The following is a 21,106-nucleotide window of genomic DNA, read 5'->3' on the forward strand; positions in this document are numbered from 1 at the left end:
GTTGCAAAGCTGGACCTGAATAAAGCAGACTTCCTCCATCTTAATTTGTGGAACTCCTTGGAACACATTCACAGGTTAATCTCAATAAGTATTCAAAAATCAGTGAGAAACCTCAGCAATAATTGCAAAACAATCAATACCTCAATGTCATATTGCTTCTCAGTGCTGAAAAAGCATCTGTGGTTATTGGGGTCTTAGCGCTGTGTCACTGTGCTAGTGGGACCATCACATATCCGGAAGGTTGAGCATGCTGGCTGGGCTCTTCTTCCTGCCTCTCACCTCTTACTTACTGTAAGTTATGGCAGCTATCATCACTTAATGTGGATGACCAAGCCAGGCTCCCTTCTGATACACGGTAGGATAATGGGATGTACATGCAGTTTTATTAAAAATCATACGTTGATTGGAATTTGGCAAGTTGAGAGCCATTGGGCTAAAGAGTTAGCTGAACACAGCTTAGTGCTGTGTCTCTTGGGCATGGCTGCAGTGTGGGGAGATCTCAAAGCCATCTGTCTTCAAGATGGAAAGTGATGAGTTTCAGATACCTGTAGGTGAAGGGGAAAGGAAGACTTGGGAAGGAGCAGGGAGGATGGAGGCTGGGTTGGGGGGAGCCTTCCCCAATCTTAAATCATGTAGCATAGGCAGCACTGTTCACAGGTGTTATGGATTGAAGTCCTCTAAATTCACATGTTGAAGTCAACCCCCTGCTAGGGTTTGGATCTGGAATGTCCTCCAATGGCCCATGTATTAAAGGCTTGGTGCCCAGCCGGTGGCACTATTGGGAGGTGGTGGAGCCTTTAAAAGGTGAGACCTGGAGGAAAGTTTTAGGTCATCGAAGGTGGACCCTCCAAGGGAATTTTGGAATGCTAGTTTTTTTCTCTTCCTCTCAGTTATCCTGAGGTGATTGATCTTCCATATATTCCCTGCCATGTTGTGCTTCCTTGCCATAGATGAAAAACAATCAGTCGACCGGGGGTTGAAACCTCCAAAATGGTGAGACAAAATGAGCCTTTCCTTTTTTAAAGTTGACTGTCTTAGGTATTTTGTTACAGTGATGGAAAGTTGACTAACCCCACCCCCCAGCCTCCCAAATACCACATTTGGAAATAGGGCCATCACAGATATAACTAGTTAAAATGAGATTATGCTGGAATAGGGCAGGCTTCTATCCGTTATGAGTGCATTATTTGAAAAAGGGTAAATCTGGACACGCACACACACATGAATGCCATGTAAATACACCATAGAGAAAGGCCTGGAGTAGGCCCTTCTCTCACAGCCCTCAGAAAGAACAAACCCTGCTGATGCCTGGATCTCGGACTTCCAGCTGCTGAACCGTGAGAGGATACGTTTCTGTTGTTTAAGCTGTCTAGTCTGTGGTACATTGAGCTGGCCGCCCCAGGAAACAAACACAGCCACTCATTTTTATGGTTCTGCTTGGGATCACTTGGACTGCTTGCACCAGGCACCGGGTGTAAAGCTATGCCACGACATGCACCAAAGGCAGAGCTGGGAGTGCTGTAGCTCACAACAAGGCCGTGAGCCTTCCGGGCCGTCCCTCCCTGTCAGGAAGCCGTCCACGGCCTGCGGATGCTTCGTGTGTGCTGGGGAAGATGCTTGTGCCTTAACTGACAGATTTAAACAAGCACAGGACCCAGGGATCTGACGCTCTAAACACAAAATCCCAAGTACTCGGCAATAATTAGATGAAATGCCGATTGGTTACATTTATTGCAAGTTTTATTCCTCTACATAATTGCCAGTTGGAAAATCTATGTAACTGACAAATGACTTTTCACTTACCATGCTTACATTTTTAGATAACACTGGATAAACATATATCTGTATAAGTATAGATACAGGCCTCAAAACACATAGGATCAAGCATGATGTCCTTTATTTAAGGAATATACTCCAAATTAGAATCATGAGAACATCCACAAGTTTGTGGTAATTTTGCAAAACATGATTTACTTTGAAGACTTGATTAAAAAAAAAAAAAAACCTCCCTACTCTAATTTTATCTACAGACATTCTGATCTTTCTGTCATCAGATATGCATTTTGTTGGAAGAAATTATAAACATGAATTCCTTTTTGTATTTTTTCCCATGTCCCCAAACACCCAAAGGACAGTCAGCTCACCAAAGGAGAAGCTCTATGCAGCACTAACCTGGCACTGCGCCACACACAGGCACTGAGCCACACACAGGCACTGCATACTTCACTAATCCATTCATTCAAAAACCTCACCCTGCTGGCTGGTGAGGAGCCATGGTGGGTGAACAGACAGGCCCTGGAAGGAAGGCAATGCAAAACAACTCATTCTGTCTGCTTAGACAGTTCATAGATGTGCACTGCCTCCGCACCACTTCGGCAGCCCAGTTTTCTTTTTATTCTCTGAAGGCCCTGGGAGGTCCACATTGGTGGCAACTGCACACAATTAAACCTTGTTGGGCCTTTCCTAAGGACCTGAGCCCTGAGACAGACAGGAAGGCTATCAGGCTGTCTTCTCTAGTTTACTGCTTTTGATTAAAATCATAACATTCCCTGTGACATAATGATGGCACCAATTAGACTTTGGCAAAGAAAAAACTCCGATGGAATAAATTTAGTTGTAGGAATGGAAACCTCTCCAGGAGACCCTGAAGCAGTGATCTGTGACCTCCCAGGGGCCAGGGGACAGACACAGTGCAGCAGGAAGTCCACAAGGAGGCCCAAGCTTCACAGAGCCCCTGGCCACTTCTTCTGCCAAACTCTCTGCTGGATATTCCCCCTTCTTTCCTGGGGTGTGCTGCACCCCAGCACAATGTGCAGAGGGGGGAGTGAGGCAAGAGGAATGGCTGAGAAAAGGGACCAATGGTAGCAAGGGCCCAAAAATCCCCAGGCAGAAACCAGGGAGAATCTTGTCTTGAATGGAAACCGCTGAGGACAGACAGGGCCGCTGATATCAGACAGGGCTGCTGACATCCAGTTGTACAAACAGTAAACACAGACTGGATGAAAGAATGGCTGGATCCAATTTTGAGAACTTGACAACCATTCTTTTAACAGTCCTTCTTCAGGGTATCTGTTTAGAAAGGGGGTTTCCTCCCCATGCCAACCCCCTTTGCTTATAGATCTAGAAAGGGTATAAGAAAGTAAAATGGAGGTTCTATAGAAAGTCATTTTGAGCAATTGTTTAAAAACACAAATATCACTCCACTATGGCCAACAGAAACAAGAGTTTATTCCATTTTTGTTTTTAAATGAAACTGTCAGCCAAGTTCAAAAAATCCTTTTCATCCAGACTGCTGCCGAGGAAGCTGAATGAGACAAACTGCGCAGCCGCAGCCGCTGCGCACGCTGCAGCCACCCTCCCTGGGGAGGTTATTAGTGTCCCAGGTTCTTGTACAGAGAGGAAGACAGGACGAAGTGATTACTATTCAGATCAGCAATAGGGCCCGGGCTATCTGCAGCTGAAATTGCCAGATAACTCAAAGGGCACTCACTATAGATTGAGTGCGTTCTTCTGTCCCACCCTGGGAAAAGTATAGAACCGTGCCCATGGCGCGAATGGCCTGCTTGTGGGTAATGTCTCTACCCCCAAAAGCAGGAAGCATGCATTATGCACAATGCATCTTATTAATTTGTGTCACTTAGCATCCACTCCATCCCCAACATCCCCAGCAGTCAAGCAGGGGCTGATTTGAGCCTAGCATTGAGTACGGATTTGGCCCCACTCATTTCCTGGGTGGCAGCCTCTCTGCGCTGTGATACTATCTGCTGGTCAGGACTGTTAAATAGGAGCAAAGTAGCTAAATAACATCACAAAAGTGACTAACATTTATTGACTTCTTTCCTTGTGCCAGGCACTATGCTTTAAATTCCTAATTTCATGAAAATGCCACAAAGTAGTTCTTAGCTTTATTTTATAGGTAAGAAAACGGAAACTCAGGGAGGTTATGTAACCTGCCCTGGATCACACAGCAAATAAAGAAGGTAGCCACGACTCAAATCTGGCCTTTTCTGACGCCTGAACCTACTTCTCTGTACAGTTCTGGGGCAGACAAAGCACCTAAACATTCTGACTGCAGGTTGGTTTCTTTGCCTGCCTCTCTGAGAACCCCTCCCCAGCTCATAAGGGTCAACCCAATCCATCAAGTCGTGTAATGTGGGTCCTTGATCTCATACAAATTCCCTTTTCCTTAGGTATCAACCCTACTTTATCTAAACCCACGTCTTCAAGTTGACTTGCAGGGAACAGAGGGGCTGTGGTCCACACGAGTGTAGGGGCCCTCCTGGGAACGTCTGTCTGCAGTAAGATTACACCGTGCCACATAAATCCTGTCCAGGAAAAGAAAAGAACCTGGTTTGCAAGGATAGAGTTACTACAGTTGCCGTGACCCCCTGCGCACAACCTCTGGGAGATCAGAGGGGAGCCAGGTCAATTGATGCCTGGCCTAGAGGGCCCTGGGTGAAGCCAAACTTCTCAGGTTTCCAAGCTTTCCTGGAGGACAGGTTGGGCAGGAGCCATGTGCACTGCAGAGACTGAAGGATGCATTCCATTGTGTGACTCCATGGATAAGTTGAGGGCGGCAGACTGGATAACAAGCCAGACTACTTTCTAGCTCTGATAAGATTGAGGCTTCTGTCTCTCAGGATTGAGAGACAGAAGCCTCAATCCTGAGGTCCCCGGGGAAGAGGAGCTTGTGCTGTTCTTTCATCAGAAGAAGCCAGGGGCTCCCCAAGGTTATGGGAGGGAGGTTATTGACAGAGCTGAGGGCCCAAGACATCGCAAAACATCTGGGTCCCCCCTGGCCTCAGAGGGGCTCAGCCCTAGCTCAGCAAATCTCTCACTGCAATGTAATCAGGTTTAATAAAACATGGATATTGTATAATAAATACTGCATTTTCATGAGTCTTCCTGTGAGATCAAGCAGTGTGCTGGAAAATATGAAATATGTATCAAAATCTATTATAGCCTCCTCTGAGCATTTTATATCAGTCTTTACCTGTGAGAACAGTTTAAAGAGAGAATCCAGACTTTGTGGAAGGCCCAAAGCCTTTCTGTGTACCAGTGAGACAGGATTAGCATAACATTTTTAAAAATGCAAATTAGCAGGTGGGATTCACATACAATATACTCGAGCAATTACTGCCTTTGCCCCAGCCTTCCTCTCTCCAGACCCTAGCCAGCATCAGCCCACACTCCTGGGTCAACAGTGCCTCCTGGTGCCAGGGACTGAGAGCTCATTTCTTCAGCTCCAGGCTTCCTTGTGAAGTCAGCAGGCTTTGGGTCTCCCTCCACCTAGTCCCTTTTGTCTTCCAGTTCACAGTAAATAATTATATAGAGAGTAGTTAATTCTGCTGTGGACATTCGCCTTTACACACGCCCATGCAGGTTCTGCATAATTTCTTCATCCTCATTCACTTGCAGCTTCTTAGCATTTCCCCAGGAAAATCCTATCCAAATTTCAACCTTCTGTCTTTTCTATTTGGAAGGAAAATACCAATCCAAACCAGGGGTGCACTGCGCAAATGTGGTGTTGATGACACAAGTGCCTTAAGGAAAAATACATGCCTGTGTTTTGCTGTGGAAGTAAACTCAGTAACACCCTGGTGTCCTCCATTTCTGAAGCTCTGGAAATTTCCTAGACATGCCTTCCCACCTCCATGGTGTAATTACTACATTATTCTATTTTCCCAGTGAAACCTGCTTTCCTCAAGCATCATGTATTTATAGTACTCTGCCAATGGCGAATTGTGGTCTGATTACTGACCAGTTCTCCCCCTGGCCTATGTGTATGGGACACCTCTTATGAACTGTCTCAACTCCTGCTGGGTTCACCCTTGTGTGTGTGTGTGTGTGTGTGTGTGTGTGTGTGTGTGGGAGGACTAGGGTTTGAACTTAGGGCTTCCGGCTTGCAAAGTAGGTGCTCTATTACTTGAGCCCATGCCTCCAGATCAGTTGCTCTGGTTATTCTGGAAATGGGGTCTCACAAACTATTTGTGCAGGCTGGCCAGGTACCATGATCCTCCTGATGTCAGCCTCCCAAGAAGCTAGGATTTACAGGTGTGAGCCACCAGCTACCAGCTTGGAGTCATTCTCAATCCAGCTGCTGCTGCAGGAGCTATGTCCTTGCTGGCTGCAACCAACTTCACACAGATGTGAACCAACAATGCCTAGCCCTACTCCACGGTTCCTTCGGGACTCTGCCGCCTGCTGCTGAGGTTTGAGAGGCTGTGGGAACTGTCTCATAGACATGTCACCTGTATGTGACACCCTCCCAGGTTATACCCTGGGAGGCAGGACAGGGAGAGTCAATATGTGCCCTTCCTTTCCCAGGTGAAGGGGTGAAGAGTTCCAGGTCTCACTCCAGAGGATTCTTCCCAGAGTCCCTAGGAATGAGCACCCAATGACCCATCATGGCACCCAACTTGATAACACAGCTCTTCCCTGTTCACTCTGCTGTCCCTGACTCCCTCCTGCTCTTTGTGATACTGCACTCCTAAGCAAACCACAGTTACATCACCCCCATCTCAGTATGGGCTTCTGGGGGAAACCAGGCCAGAACAGGATGTTTCTGAATGTTTTCTGCCCTATGTATGTGTCCCCTGGAGAGCCAGGCAGGGACGTGCCTTCTCAGAGCAGCAATATAAAAGTTTGACTGCTGGCTCATTTTGCTCCACTGGCATCTAACTAGAAATACATGGGCAACAAACCCTGGAGGAGTTTTGATAATGGGTTTACATAAAGATAGTGAAGAAATAGCTCTAGAATGAAGACAAAGACAGTTTATTTTCTGGTTAATTTAAGCACAGCTACATAAAACTAGCATTAGGTAATACAGAATGGTTTCATATTAATTTTTTGTTCCTCACCCGACCAAACAAGAGAATAATTTTAACCATATGTAGAGAAGAGGCCATGTCTACTCTTGGTTGCTCCAGATTACTTGTATCTTTTATTGCTGGAATCTTCTTCTCTTCTCTATATTTTCTTGCTCTATAAAATTTGTGCTGGAATGTCAAGCTTAAACCTTCTAAGGGATTCTTCACTCCCTTATCTGGAGTCAGCTGGAGCAGCACGGGTCTGCTGGGGTTACCCTCTCTCCTTTCCATGAGCTGAGCTGGCTTGGGCTTCCTCACTGCACGATGTCTCAGGAAGTTGGGCTTCTTACCAGGTAACTACTTCCCCCTGGGCAAGAGTTTAAAAGGTCCAGCCAGAAGCTTATGTCCTTTTGTTACCCAGCCTCAGAAGACTCAGAGTGTCACTTTCACTGCACTCTATAGGTGAAGCTAAGGCCAGCCCAAATTCAAGGGCAGGAGATTTACACTCCGTCTTTCAATAGGAGGAGGAGCAAAAAAGGTGGAACTGTAAATCCTGTGGCCATCTTTAAGTCACACACCCGCTTGTCTGGTTAAGCATCTTAATTTTCATATTAAATTCCATTTTCTTCAGGTCTTTCCTGATCCTCTGGGGTCGGGGATTTCTCCTTTTCGTACATGCCTCTATAGAACTCTACAACACACACACACACACACACACACACACACACACACACACACACATCTTTCATACCTTCACACTTGTTTTATATTAATCTTCCACAGGGTCTATAAATTCCACAAGAACAAAAACCATGGCTTTTAGTCATTTTTTCACCACTTGTCCCAGACAGTGTCCAGTTGGGTGTTCAGCTCCTGAATTGAACCAAACTGATATTGGGGTTTCAGTTACTGGAGGGAAGGAACTGGTAAGGACTTACAGGAGGATCAAACTAAGTTAAGTTGAATTTTTACTTATCTCAGCCTTGCTGCTCATCTCTCTGATCATGGTTCCCCCTTGGGCTTTCTAAAAGAAAGGCTGTGTTTTAGGATCCCGCTGATCATGTAGATTGGCCCCACCTGGGAGGACTCAGAACTTTGTGATGGGACAGGTCCTGGGGCGGATTCCTCTGCCATGGCTATAAGGAACATGGCTACAAGCCAGAACACGACAACTGATGTGTTGGCTAGTCAGCCAGCCCACCTGTGAACACAAAAGGCTCCACAGTGGTCAGGGGTGTCCTGACAGGCGGACAGAGCATGAAGACAGGGAATTAACATAAGGCCCTCTTTGGAAATTGAGTCTTAAGGAACTTCAGGGAACTTGCTCAGAATCTACTGACTGGTTGAAGGGGAGGCTCAGTGGTACCCAAGACCCTAGGAGGAGGGACTCGAGTCTCTAGTCTTAGAGAGACTAGAGTTCTAGATTGGGCACCACGACAGAAATGGGGTCACAGGAAACAAGAGATGGCCATTTTCAATTATCAAGGTGTCAGGGGGTACCTGGGCATGAGGACCAACCTTGGTCAACAGCATGCATCTGGAAGAAGAGCTCCTCTGTTTAAATCCCTCTTGCCAAGTTCTGGCTGCTTAATTATGATAGCCATTAGAGCTATTTGACAGATATTTTTGTCTTCACCTTTGAGAACATGGTAGGATTTTGTTTCCTGTCCACCTTGTGCTTGGGTGGGGTCATGTGACTAGTTCTGACCAATGAGCTATGACAGCAAGTGGCACATGTCCCTGTGTCAGAGCCTGTGATCATGAGACCCTCAGAGCATTCTTTCCATCAGAGCCAACCCCAGTGTGACAACATTAGACACAGCACCTGCCTTGCCAGCCTGGGTCCTGAGTGACTTATGATGAAGAGTGTTCCCTTATCTGCCTATAATAGTATCTGGAAGGGCAAAAAACTCTGTGTTGTCTGAAGCCATGGAGACTTGGAATTGTTACCATTGTACAAACTGGTCTGAAGATTTCACGTTGGTAGCTTCAAAAAGCCCTGAAGCCTGGACCCCATTCCAGTGTCCACTCATGATTTCAGATCTGAGTGTGCTGGGCACTAGGATTTAAAACAATTTAACTATTTGTTTCAGAATACTTGTAGACTTATGAAACAGTTGAGAAGGTAGTAGAGAGTTCTCACTTTCTCCTTGTTGTTAACTTCTCTCATCACCATGTCCCTTTGTCACAACTAATCAACCAACAATAACATTTTTTATAACTAACATTCATTCCAATTTCCTCATTTTTACCTAATGCCCTTTGTTCTGCTCAGGATTTCACATGACATTTAGTTCTCAGTTCTCCTTGGGTGCCTCTAGATTGAGATGGCTCTCAGAATTTCCTTGTTTTTGATGACCTTGATAGTTTTGGGGAGTAATGGTCAAGAGTTTTATGGACTGTTCTTCAATTTGGGTTTGTTTTATGTTTTTCTCATAGTTAGACTAGGTTTACAGGTATTTGAAAGTAACACTTCAGAGGTGGTCAAGAATCAAAATACAGACTGTCTGTCTATATGATGTATCACTGTTGATGTTGACCTTGATCAGCTATTGAGGTTTGTTTCTCCACTGTAAGTTCTCCTTCTTTCTCGTTTTGTGCAATACTCTTTGACAGTCCATACTAAGGGGTGAGAGTTAATCCTCTACCTCTTTGAGGGAGGAGTGTCTGTGTGAATTATTTGGAATGATACAGGGGATTTCTCTGGTTTTGTTTATTTATTTATTTACTTAATCATTTATTTCTATAAGTATTGACACATGGATATTTATTTTATACATTAGGTCATTTCATTTTCAAATTGTTCCAGCTTTCACCTTTGGGAGCACTTCCAGGTGGCTCCTGTGTCCCTTGGGCACACCCTCATCCTTGTATTCTTTGAATACTTCCCTTTTCTATGCCACTCAAGATACTACAGGCTTTTCCTTGACCCACCCCAAGAGCTAGGCATTTCTATAAGGAGCCTGTTTCCTATAAGGATGGTATTAGAAACCAGATCTGGGTTGGACATCAGGATTTTTCATCCTAGTATGCAAAGATTGGGAACCACTGGGCTGAATTCACAGTGCTTCTCAGCCTTGATTGAACGTAAGAAGTGCCTTGAATGTCAAGTCAGCATGGCAGAGGTTCTTTTGCGTTCACAGAGCTCCCCAGCACATAGCGCTCCACCATCTATCACAAATTATTACCAAACAGGATGCACACATACATCTTCACACATGTTCAATTTTTTTTCTTTGCAGATATTTCTAAGTATTGTTCACATCAATATTTACTGAAATTTAAGAATTAGCAGAATTTGTGCCCAGGCTCCAACCTCTCCCAGTACTCATTCCTCTTAACACCCAGAAATCATGAAAGATAGTTTATTGTCTCAGATACCAAGACAAGCTCAGGAACTGACCCAAGGCATCTGAGACCAAGGCACTAAGGTGACCATTTTCATTTTCTTTCTGGGACCAGGAAGAGCTCTGATTCTTTATGAAGTGTGTGTGTATGTGTGTGTGTTTGTGCATGCATGTGTGACAGAGGACAGGTGGATTGTGTGTACATGAGAGTGAATGAGTATATGAGTCTTTCTGTGTGAATGAATGTGCGTGACAGTGGTGTGTAAGCTTGGAAGGGGAGTGTGTACATGAGTATGTGGTTGTGTATATATGAATAAATGTATAAATGGTGTGTGAGAGCCAATGTGTATATGTACTTGTGTGAATATGATGTGTGAGTGTGAGGATATGTGAATTAATGTGTGTGTGTGTGTGAGTGTGTGTGAACATGGGCAAGACTGTGTGTGTATGAGAAAGTGTGTAAGAGTGGAGTGGGAAAAGTCACACCTGATTCTGCTGGGGCATTAAGCCCCTTTAACTCCAGCTCCCTGGGAGTTGTTCTCTTCCTCAACGCACCTTGAACTTGATAGCTGGCCTCCTGCTTGCACTTCCTCAAGAGAATGGAGTCTGGGGGACTAGGAGTTCTAGGCTTGATGCAGTGCCAAGCCACATCTCTTACGGCCTCCTGAGAACCTGGGTGCTGCACAAAACATTCAAATATTTTCCCCTCTGTCAGCACTAACTACAGCTTCACAAGCTCCCTGAGCACCAAGTTAGCTCAGTGCCATAATTAGCAATTTTCTGTTATCATACTAACACCAGTTAATTATTCCCATGGAGACAAAGCAGATCATAGAAGGCCATTGATAAGTGGCTGGATTCCATTCCAGAAGCCCAAACATGCACTGTCAGTCAGTCAGTTACACAACAATGGGGTCCCAGGCAGAACTCGGTGACCTGGGGAGTGGCCATAAATGAGTACAACCTCTGTCATCACTGTGGTGGCCACCAGACTCCACTCTCCACAGGCCTTGTTCCTTCTCTGCCTCAGAAGCACAGGAAGCTTTGGGGACCCACTGGCCCTCCAGCCAGATGCTGGAGCCAGCCCATAGCAAACCTGGCCTGGGGTCTGGGGTACAGAGGGAAGTGACTCCTCTCTATCCTCCTCAGGCTGCCCACGCACCCCAATAGTGCACACCCACTCTGAGGTCCCATCTGCACCTAACACACTTGTTGGGGCCCTGACTATGACTGTAGGTCCCCTCCATGATTTTCTATGATTTGACAACTCATTTCTTCTTAGTGTTGAATGAGATTCCATTGTCAGAATGTACCAGTTGGCAACCTCTTGGTTGCTTCCAAATGCAGGCAATTATGACAAGTTGCTATAGATATCTGTGTCCTGAGTTTTCAGTTCACATGGGTGATACAAGGAGCATGGTTGCTGGCTTGTGTGGTAACAGTGTGTTTAGGTTGGTAAGAAACCACCAAAACATATTTCTCAGAGTCAGGGCCTCATGCAGGGGGCTTGGGGCAGGCGCAGGATGGAGGGGCGGTGGCCGGGGCCCAACTGTAGCTTTTCACACACTTAGAGCAGGTGCTACCTCTCTTCTGACGGCATCCTGGCTTCCTGTTGAGAACGAGAAGGCAGAACTGAGAGATCTGGGCGCGCTTCATGATGTGTGACACACCGCAAACCCACAAGGTATCATTCGATGAAAAGAAGATAAACACCTCAAGGCTATTTTTGCCTGAGTTATTCTAATGACTGAAGCAGACACTGGGCTTTATTACCTCAATGACTCATATAACTACCCCAGTTGTGTCCCCCTTTCACAAGTGAGAAAGTCCCTTCCCAGGGAAAGTTCAGTCAGGCTTCTTTCTTTTCATATTTACTTTTTAATAGACTTTGCTTTTTTATGACAGCCTTAAGGGGAAATTACAGGGATTTCCTTGATGCCCCTGACCCCACACGTGCACGACCTCCTCACTACCAACTCCTCCATCAGAGTAGTACAATAGTTACAACTGATAAACCCACAGAACACATCTTGTCACCCAATGTCTGTAGTACACATCAGGGTTCACTCTGGGCATTAGAGAGTCTGTGTGTTTGATCAAATTTATGACAAGGGTCTCCACTATAATATCACACAGAGTGGTCTTACTGCCCTATAGCCCCCTGGCTTTTCCTGTTCCTCCCTGTCTTCCCCCAACCCCAGGAAACCATGGATCCTTCTACTGTCTCCATATTTGCATTTTCCAGAATGTCATGTGAGTAGCCTTTTCAGATTGGATTTGTGTGTGTGTGTGTGTGTGTATAGATTGTCACATTGGATTCTTTCACTTAGTAACATGCATTTAGATTCCTCCTGACTTTCCATGACTTGATAACTCATTTCTTCTTAGTGTTGAATGACATTCAGTTGTCAGAATGTTCGAGTTGGGTAAACTGAGGGACCCCTTGGTTGCTTCCAAGTTTGGGTAATTATGAATAAGCTGCCGTAAATATCTAGGTCCAGGTTTTTGTGTGGACTTGAGTTTTCAGTTCACTTAGATGAATGTATAAGGAGCATGAGTGCTGGCTTGCGTGGTAACAATGTGTTTAGATTTGTAAGAAACCACCAAACCATGTTTCTCAGAGTCTGCATCATTTTGTATGCCCTTACCCCATGAGTGAAGAAGACATTCCTGTTGCACCACCTGCTTGCCAGCATCCTGTGCTGTCAGTGTCTGGATCAGGCCATTCTGATAGGCGTATTTTACTGTTGATTACTTTGCATTTCCGTGGTGAAGCTTGACAAGGAACAGCTGTTTACGTGCTTATCCCTATCTGTATATCTTCTTTATTGAGGTGTCTGTTGGGGTCTTTGCCTTTGGCCTTCTTGACTCCAAATCACAAGGGGCTGCAGCCAGGTGTGGCTGTGTCTGGGCAGCTGCCTTTGCCTCTTCCAGCTGCCCAAGCACAGTTTTCTCCAGGTTCTCTGTCAGCCATGTACCATCTTCCCAGTGATGCCCTGAAGTCCTCTTAAACAATTGTGAGGGGTTCTATGGGGCAGAAATCTGATATATTCTACAGGCCCAGGTGCTCGAGTGACAAGGTGACTATAGGGCATGATTTTTTGGGACAGTCCCAGATGACACATTGTGCCCTGGATTATTGCTTGCAAACTCTCCAGGGTGTCTGAGTTTGGACAATAGGTGTGGTGTCCCAACTTGGGGAGGAATGTTTGCAAGCTAAGACCATCTCCTTACTCCTGCCATTGGTCCCATGTCATCTCCTCCAGCTGGAGGGTCAGGCTCAGGGGTGCCAGAGAAGGTGAGGAGGTACAAGAATGGGAACTACAGGGGAGAACAGATGACCCTGTCTGTGGCAGAGACCAGTGAGACTCTCACAATAAAACTTCCAGGCCCATTCACATCCAGTCCAAACCCTTAACACCACCAGTGCTCTGAGGTCATCCTGCCTAGCTCTGAACAGAGTTCTTCTCTTTCATGTCCTCACTGAGCTGCTTTCTCCTCCTGCAGCACATTCCTTCTGAGGAGAGGGTGCAGAACAAGGTTCAGATATATCCACCATGGCCCAAATCCCAGCTCCAACATGCAACAGTTCTAGGGCCTTGGGCCTCAGTTTCCCAAATACAAAGTGAGTATGATAGGATAGCTTAGAGAATTAAATGAGTGGCTACATGGAATGTGCTTGGAAAATATTTGAACACGTGGAAACATTATCTGTTATTTTGAGCACCGAATCTTTCCTTCCTTTCTGGATTGTAAACATGTTCCCTTTAAAAAGCAAAGTTGAAAGCTATTTGTGAAAGTAATGGCCATTTGCCAGGTATTTTCACACTCACTGTCTCACTAGTCCTCCTGCCATCTCTGAGAGCTGGAGGCCACTGGCCTCCATTCATAGGGTGGAGAAGAGGGGGGTTCAGAGAGGTTAGTTAACTGTCCCAGGTCGAACAGCAGAGCAGTTGAAAGATCAGAGGTGGTTTCAAATACTGGTTTTTCTTTCAGCTTGACACACACACACACACACACACACACGCACATGCACACACACACACTCTCCACAAAAAAGTCTCACAATGGTAAAGTGTCTTATAAGAGACACAGGAGAGAAGGGCCTGTGAAGAGGGAGGAAAGATGGGAGTGATGTGGCCACAAATCAGAGAAGGCCAGCAGAGGGGAAGGCAAAGAACAAATTCCAGATGACAGCCTCTAGGGGGCATATGGCCCTGAGACACCTTGATTTTGACCTTCCTGGCTCCCAAGACTTGTGGAAGAACAAATTTCTGTTGTTTCAAATTGCCCATTTTGTGTTGATTTGTTGTGGCAGCCCCAGGAAAGAAATGCATGTAATTTTCTATCAGCCCAACTTGGTGATGCACAGGCTCGTTTATAACACACCTCAGTCTCACCTGCAAAGGTTCCCACAAGGAGCTGTGCAGTGGGATTATAGAGGCTGAAATCATATCAGCCCATTCTGTAAGACACCCAAAGAGTCTTTCCAAACAAGGGAAGAGGTGGTTGGAGAACATGAGGACAACCAAGATACTGAAGCATACCTTTCTGTATCGGGGGCAGATGAGCACCAGGAGGCCTGACCACCTGCCCGCCCCAACACTGAACCATCACAATGTCATCGCCTCTTATGGTAATTTTCTTCCACCCAGGGGCAGGGGACCCAGCCCCAGGGGAGCACACTTGCTTTAACTGTGGTCCAAGCCAAATTACCTACAGAGCCTTTGATCAGTGTGGTTCCCCAGAGAATCTTTCCCTGCTCCTGCAGTCTCCCCCGCATCCCTGCACCACCACACAAGGAAGAAAAGCAAAGCCACCGGGTAAAAGCTTCCTCAGCTTCCATCAGCTGCCTCTCCACATGAACTGTCTTTCTTCTTCTTCTCCCTGCTAGAGGGAAAGCCCACTCTCCAATCTTAGTCTAACCCTCCTTCCACGTTCTGAGTCCCACTTCCCTCTTCCACAGGACCTTTGCTTCACCACTGGGCCGTATCTTTAATCTCTTCTCCTCTAGTGCCTCCCTCCCTCCAGGAATCTAAACACCATGGACAGACACCGTTACATGGAGAACTGTCCACACCAAGGACGTAACAGGGAATTCATAGAAGAAAGCAGAATGATCAATAGCTTGTGAAAACATTCTCAACAACTGTAGAAGCAGAATGCAAATTAAAACCATAAGACACCTTTCAATCACATCAGATCTCCAGAAACTAAAACTACACCACAATACCAGCCCTAGTAAGCAATGTTAGACATTGTAGCTTTAGTACAATTTAGATGGAAAGAGCCTCTCTCTCCATCGAGACAGGGTGGATCTGGAAGTGGGGGCAAGGCTGTGCAATATTACTTATCAGTAAAGCCGAGCATAGCAGCAACTTGCAGAAGGAAACATTCAGGACTCAGGGTGATGCCTGCTGTGAATGAGAACGCACACTCTCTGGAGATGACCTCCATTGGTTGATGGAGGAGCAACAGACAGTGTAAAGGAGGTACCAGAGGCTAAGTGAGTGGCTCCAATACCATCTTCTGTCTTTTGTTCCTCAAATGACCCCCATGTTCAATGGCCTGCAAGGAATGAGGGGTCTTCCAAGATTCAGGAGGCCACATGTGAGGGCTTTCTGTCCTCTGTGTGTGTGTATACATAGATGTGTGTGTGCATATGTATATGTGCATGGGCATATGTGTGTATGCATACTTGCACAGATGACACACCAGCATTTGTTAAAGATGTATCATTTTTCTTATAACCTATTACCTATAATTTTTCATTTCTTAAAAGTCCATACGAATGTAGTACTGCTGACCATATGGTCCACAGTGTGGATCATCTTCTTTGTACTTTTCTATATTATGCAACTTTTCATTTTAGAAATCGGTCCCTAGGTCTTGTCCACTGTCCCCCTGTCATCCCCAGTAGAAGGCAGGATCTGGAAGGATGTGCCAGGATGCTAGACTCTGTAAACTGACCCCGTGTGTACGTTCTGCACTGTCTCTCTCGGTGTGGCGTGCCAGAGCAGCTCTGAAAATGGGAGAGTCCTGGGTAGACATTTTGGGTCTGAAGAAGGGTCTGAGTACCTGGGAGCCCACATTGCCTTCGTGGCCAGACTTGAAAAGGATGGCTCCAGACAGGAGGGAGGAAGAATGGGTCTCCAGAACCCGCAGTGACAGTCAGCAGAGGGAGAGAACCACAGACATCAAACATTGAGAAACTAAAAGTGTCTCACAACGCCCAGCCAGGGCAAATCATGTTACCATTGTAACTTTACACAGGAAGCAGAAAGAATCTAAATGCTCCCCAGAGGAGGGCCTGGAAGTGGAGACAGGCCGTCCAGTAGTAATCACCAATGAAATTGGGCATAGCAGCAAGTTGCAGAAGTTCACATGCAGAACGTCACCTCTACCACAGCCAGTGAGCCAGACCAGAGCTGGAAACAGGCCCTGGGCCACCCAGCAGCTAACCACTGTCCCTGTCCCCGACTTCCCTCCACAGGTAGCACTTGAGGTCCACTTCCCAGGGACAGTGCCCCTTTCCCATGCTGCATCTCAGCAGGTAAGTAGTGGGTTGCAGGGACAAGATGATCCCAGTCCTGTCCCCTGGCCTGGGTAGGTCACCAGATGGAGGTTTCCGCCCACTGAGGAAGTGGACCAAGTGAGTGCAGCAGAGGGTTATGTGGCCCCATGGGTGTGACAAGTGTTGCTGCCTAGCAAGCCCTTCAGGTGACCTGGGAGCCCTCTTAGTCCTTCCTGACCTTGACTGACTGTCTCTCATCTTCCTCTCCCCTTCTCCCACAGTCTCTCCATCATGGTTGCTGGGAGCAAACTCTTGTCTTTTGATTGCTGAGGTGAAAGAAAGGAATGTCCTCTTCAGTCAGCACTTACTGTCTACCCCCACCCCCAAAGGCCAGCTGTGCTTTTCAAATCAGGAGAATTTACTCTCCTGGGAAAACTGTGTTATTAACATTCAGCACTGAATGGCACCTGTGTGCTGAGTACAGACCCTACTAAAAAGCCAAACAAGGGCTGGGGGTGGAGTTCAGTGGTTGAGCCCTTGCCTAACATTCACCAAGCCCTGAGTTCAACCCCAGCACTGATCAATAAATAATAAAATGCATGGCTTCTAGATTACTTGTCTGGCTTACATGTGTGGCTAACATGATATGGTTTGGGAGGCACTGGAGTTTGAATTCAGAGCTTGGCACTTGCTAAGGAAGCACTCTACTGCTTGAGCCATGCCTCCAACCCTTTTTCTTTAATTGTTTTACCAGTAATAAACTTTCACCCAGGACCAGCTTTGTTCCTCAATCCTCCTACCTCTGCCTCACTTATTGCTGGGAATCCATATATGTACCACCACACCCAGTTTATTTATTAAGATTGGGGTTTCCCTAGCTTTTTGCCTAGGCTGGCTTGTGGACTAGGCTGGCTGAACCTTGATCTTCCTATCTCTACCTCCTGTGTAACTGGTATTATAGGCCTGAGCCATTAAGCCTGTCCCATTTAGATTATTTTAAGGGACTGTTTCCCCATATGTATGAAGAAATCCAGGTTTTAAAAAATTAAATAAAGAATGGCTGGATACAGTGACTAAAACATGTAGAGGAGCAGGGTGTGGCAAGAGAGGCCTGGCCCCTCTCGCACCTCCCTTTCCTGGAGATACAGGCACATGTAGGCTGCACAGTGCCCATGTGTGGCTCTTGTGCTGCTCCATCTCATCTTAACACAGGTAACCCAAGTTAATACTTGGGACCCAAGTGGCTGCTGGGTCCCTACCTTCCAGACCTCTCCCAATTTCCCCTCAGCCTCCCTGCTTTGGCGTCTCTTAATATGAAATTTCTCCCCTCTGCCTTGAGCCAGGGCTCTGGCATCTGTTGGCAAACTCCTACCCTTGTCTCAGGGCCCTGTCAGGCTTTCCCTTTTGGGTGAAACCCTTAGCGTCCATCTTAGTCAGATGGGCTGCAATGATAACATATTACCACAGACTGAGTGGCCTCTCAGTCTATGAACAGGAACACTCATTGTCACAGTTCTGGGGACTGGAGTCTGAGGTCAGGCACTCACACTGTAGGGCCTCACATGGTGGAAAGAGGGCTACAGAGCTTGCAGGGTACTCTTAGGTAATGACAACATCCCTTTAGACCTGATCACCTCCAAAAGGCCTCCTCTCCTAACACCATCACAGTGGGGGTCCATGAATGTGGGGGACATTCAGTCATAGCAGGGCCCCTCAAGTGTCCAGTCACTGCCTGGTACATACTTAACAATTCTGCTTTCAGATGGTCTTGCATTATAATGCTTTATCAATAATGCCCATTAAATGGGCTTAACCCCAGTGCTACCACTAAGTAGCTTTGTGACCTTGGGCCACTCATTTCACCTCTCTGTGCCTCAGTCTCCATACATGTAAACCAGGGCAGCCCTGGTGGCCTGGTGGGTGTAAGCAGGAGACAGCACAGCCCTCTGCCTCCCTTCCCTGAGGCTGGGGCTTTGCTCACCTTGGCCAGGGTGGTCACAGCCAGATTTCTTGAATGGGAAGTGTCATCTAGATTAGTGGCAGGAAGAGACACTGTAGAGGGTGGGTCTGATGGCCTGGGGCTCCCCTTTTGGACACATGGGTGGGCATGGCTTCCTCCTCCACGCCCCATCACACATGGCAACACTGTTTTGGATAACAGTGGCAAGGGCAGCTTCCAGGCAGGCATACTTGGTCCTTTCTGGTTCTGACAGGCCTCTTGCTGGTCACCCAATGCCGCTGACCTACTCATTCCACCACCTCTCCCCTCCCTGGGCCTCCTTCACTGGGGTCAGAGATGGGCCAATGTCCTTCCCAGGGATGAGGGTCTGCTGGGCGGGGGAGGCGGGGGGGCGGTCCTCTGCCTTCTGCGTCTGCCTTCAGAAGATGCACCATGGCCTCAGGACTGCTCTGAATGCTGTGGGGCAGCAAATAGCATAAAATTTAAGAAAGGCTCCTGTATCAGTCAGCACACACACACACACACCCCACATCCACACACCCCACCCCCACACCCCCCCACACCCCCACACACCCCACTCCCTCACACCCCATACCCCACACCCCTCCCTCACCCCCCCCATCCCCCCACACACGACATGTGTTATAAAAAATTGGCTCACACAATTATGGTAGCCCATAAATCCAAAATCTGGAGATCTGTTGTTCAAGTCCAAAGGCTTGGACGGTGCTGCAAAACAGAAAGAGCCGATGTTCCAGATCAATGAAGGCAGTCGATGGCAGGAGCGCCTTCTCACCCAGGCTCTTGGAGCTATTTGTGCCGTCAACTAATTGTCTAGAGCCCCTCAACATCATGGAAGGGTCATCTGCTCTACTCACCCAAAAACCCTCTACAGAAACACCCAGAGTAATATGACTAGATCTGGGGCCTAATCAAGTGACACATAAAATTACCCATCATAGCACCTCACAGGCTGGTGCCAGGGAAGAGGTGAGGAAAGGAAGACAGATCGATCAGTGGACCAATGTATGACTCACCCTGCAGTCCAACCTGGGCAGGCCACCAGGCTCTCTGTGCCTGTGTCCCCATCTCACAGTGGCACTGTGCCACCACTCACCTTCCAGGCAGCATATGCAAAGACTGTCCTTGACATAGCCGATGCCATCACTGGCAGCTTCACAGTGTGGCTGGGACTGTGACAGAGTCACTAGGGGAATTTAGATCAAGAAAAGGAACAGGGATAAGCAGGGCTTACCAGAGGCTCATGATGAAGGCCAAAATCACTTCTAGTGTTTTCTTTTATTGCATTTTAGCTTCTGAACACAGGGCCTTTTATGATAGAATTTCATCAAATCACAAACCTACATTTCCTGGATGAACTACTGACATGTGGCCAGGAACTCTTCGCCAGAGGGCATGGCATTCCTCTTGAGCTACACCTCTAGGGCCCCAGGGACCTCAGAGCCCTGAATTCATGCCAGGGATGCCAACTGTATTCCATTCCTGGTTCTCTCATAGGAGCTGTCTAGCTGGGCATTTCAGGTAATGTGTGCTGGAGCAGACATGAATCAGAGCTAAAAATGGACACTTTTTCAAGGGAGGAGCAAGGAGTCCTTAGAAAACACTGCTGCAGGAAAACCTGAACCAGTGGCCTACACCTGGCAGCCTTGGGTTGATGAGTAGATTGGAGGCCCCCCTTCTCAAGGCTCAGAGAAGGGTGTGCCCATCCTCTCTCACCCAGGGGAGACTGCTTAGAACTTGATGTTCAGGCACCTGCCCCCTTCCCTGCCTCCTCCTGGGTGGTGTTCATTATGTGCTGGCCAGGGCCAGTGTCCCACAAGGAGAAGACTGGCACTTTCTTCTTGGCTATCCAGGACGTGAGCAAGCCACCCAGAGGGTTATGGAAGCTCTTCCCTATTGCTGCCTATCATGGCTTCTCTCTGGACTGGGGAGCTCCTGGTTGTTGGCTAACCACATTAGAGGAAGGAAACACTATTTTAGGACTTGGGAGCAAAACAGACAGAAATTCAGAGAGGTGAATGCCCAGAAATTCAATCTGGGCATCCATTATGAGGGCAGCAATAAGGAAATCAGTGTTTGGTTTCCAAGGTCACTCTTAAAACTGGTATTTAGTTCAGGATTAGGGCTCCAGGGTGAGGGCACAAGGGGTTCAGACCAGGTCCCTGTGCTAACTAAGCAATCTGAGGAGCACAGAGTGACAAGGCCAGAGAGGCCACACCTAGCAATGCCTGGGAGCTCAGAAGGTCGCCATCTCATCTGGTGAGAAGATGGGAAGGAGCAAAAGGCAGATGCCACTATGTGCCAGGCCGCACCTCATAAAGTGGGAGCTAAGCTCAATGCTCCCTGTTCCTAGGCTGAGCCCCTTCTGGAAGAGGGTAGGAGGCGTGACTGAGCAGAAAGGCTTAGGGTCCCCAGGCTTGTAATACTGAGATGAGCTGGGCCAGGGAGTGGG

At 47.2% G+C, this 21,106-nt stretch overlaps 1 long non-coding RNA gene across 1 annotated transcript; it reads left to right on the forward strand.

Moving 5' to 3' along the window:
- Positions 1-274: 274 nt before the first annotated feature.
- On the forward strand, positions 275-17,086 carry LOC141414879 (uncharacterized). The gene is made up of 3 exons (XR_012439833.1): positions 275-355; positions 16,653-16,712; positions 16,955-17,086. It is a non-coding gene; the product is annotated as an uncharacterized lncRNA (long non-coding RNA).
- Positions 17,087-21,106: the final 4,020 nt, after the last annotated feature.

This window comes from Castor canadensis, chromosome 12 (assembly GCF_047511655.1).
Source record: "Castor canadensis chromosome 12, mCasCan1.hap1v2, whole genome shotgun sequence".
Lineage (NCBI taxonomy): Eukaryota > Metazoa > Chordata > Mammalia > Rodentia > Castoridae > Castor > Castor canadensis.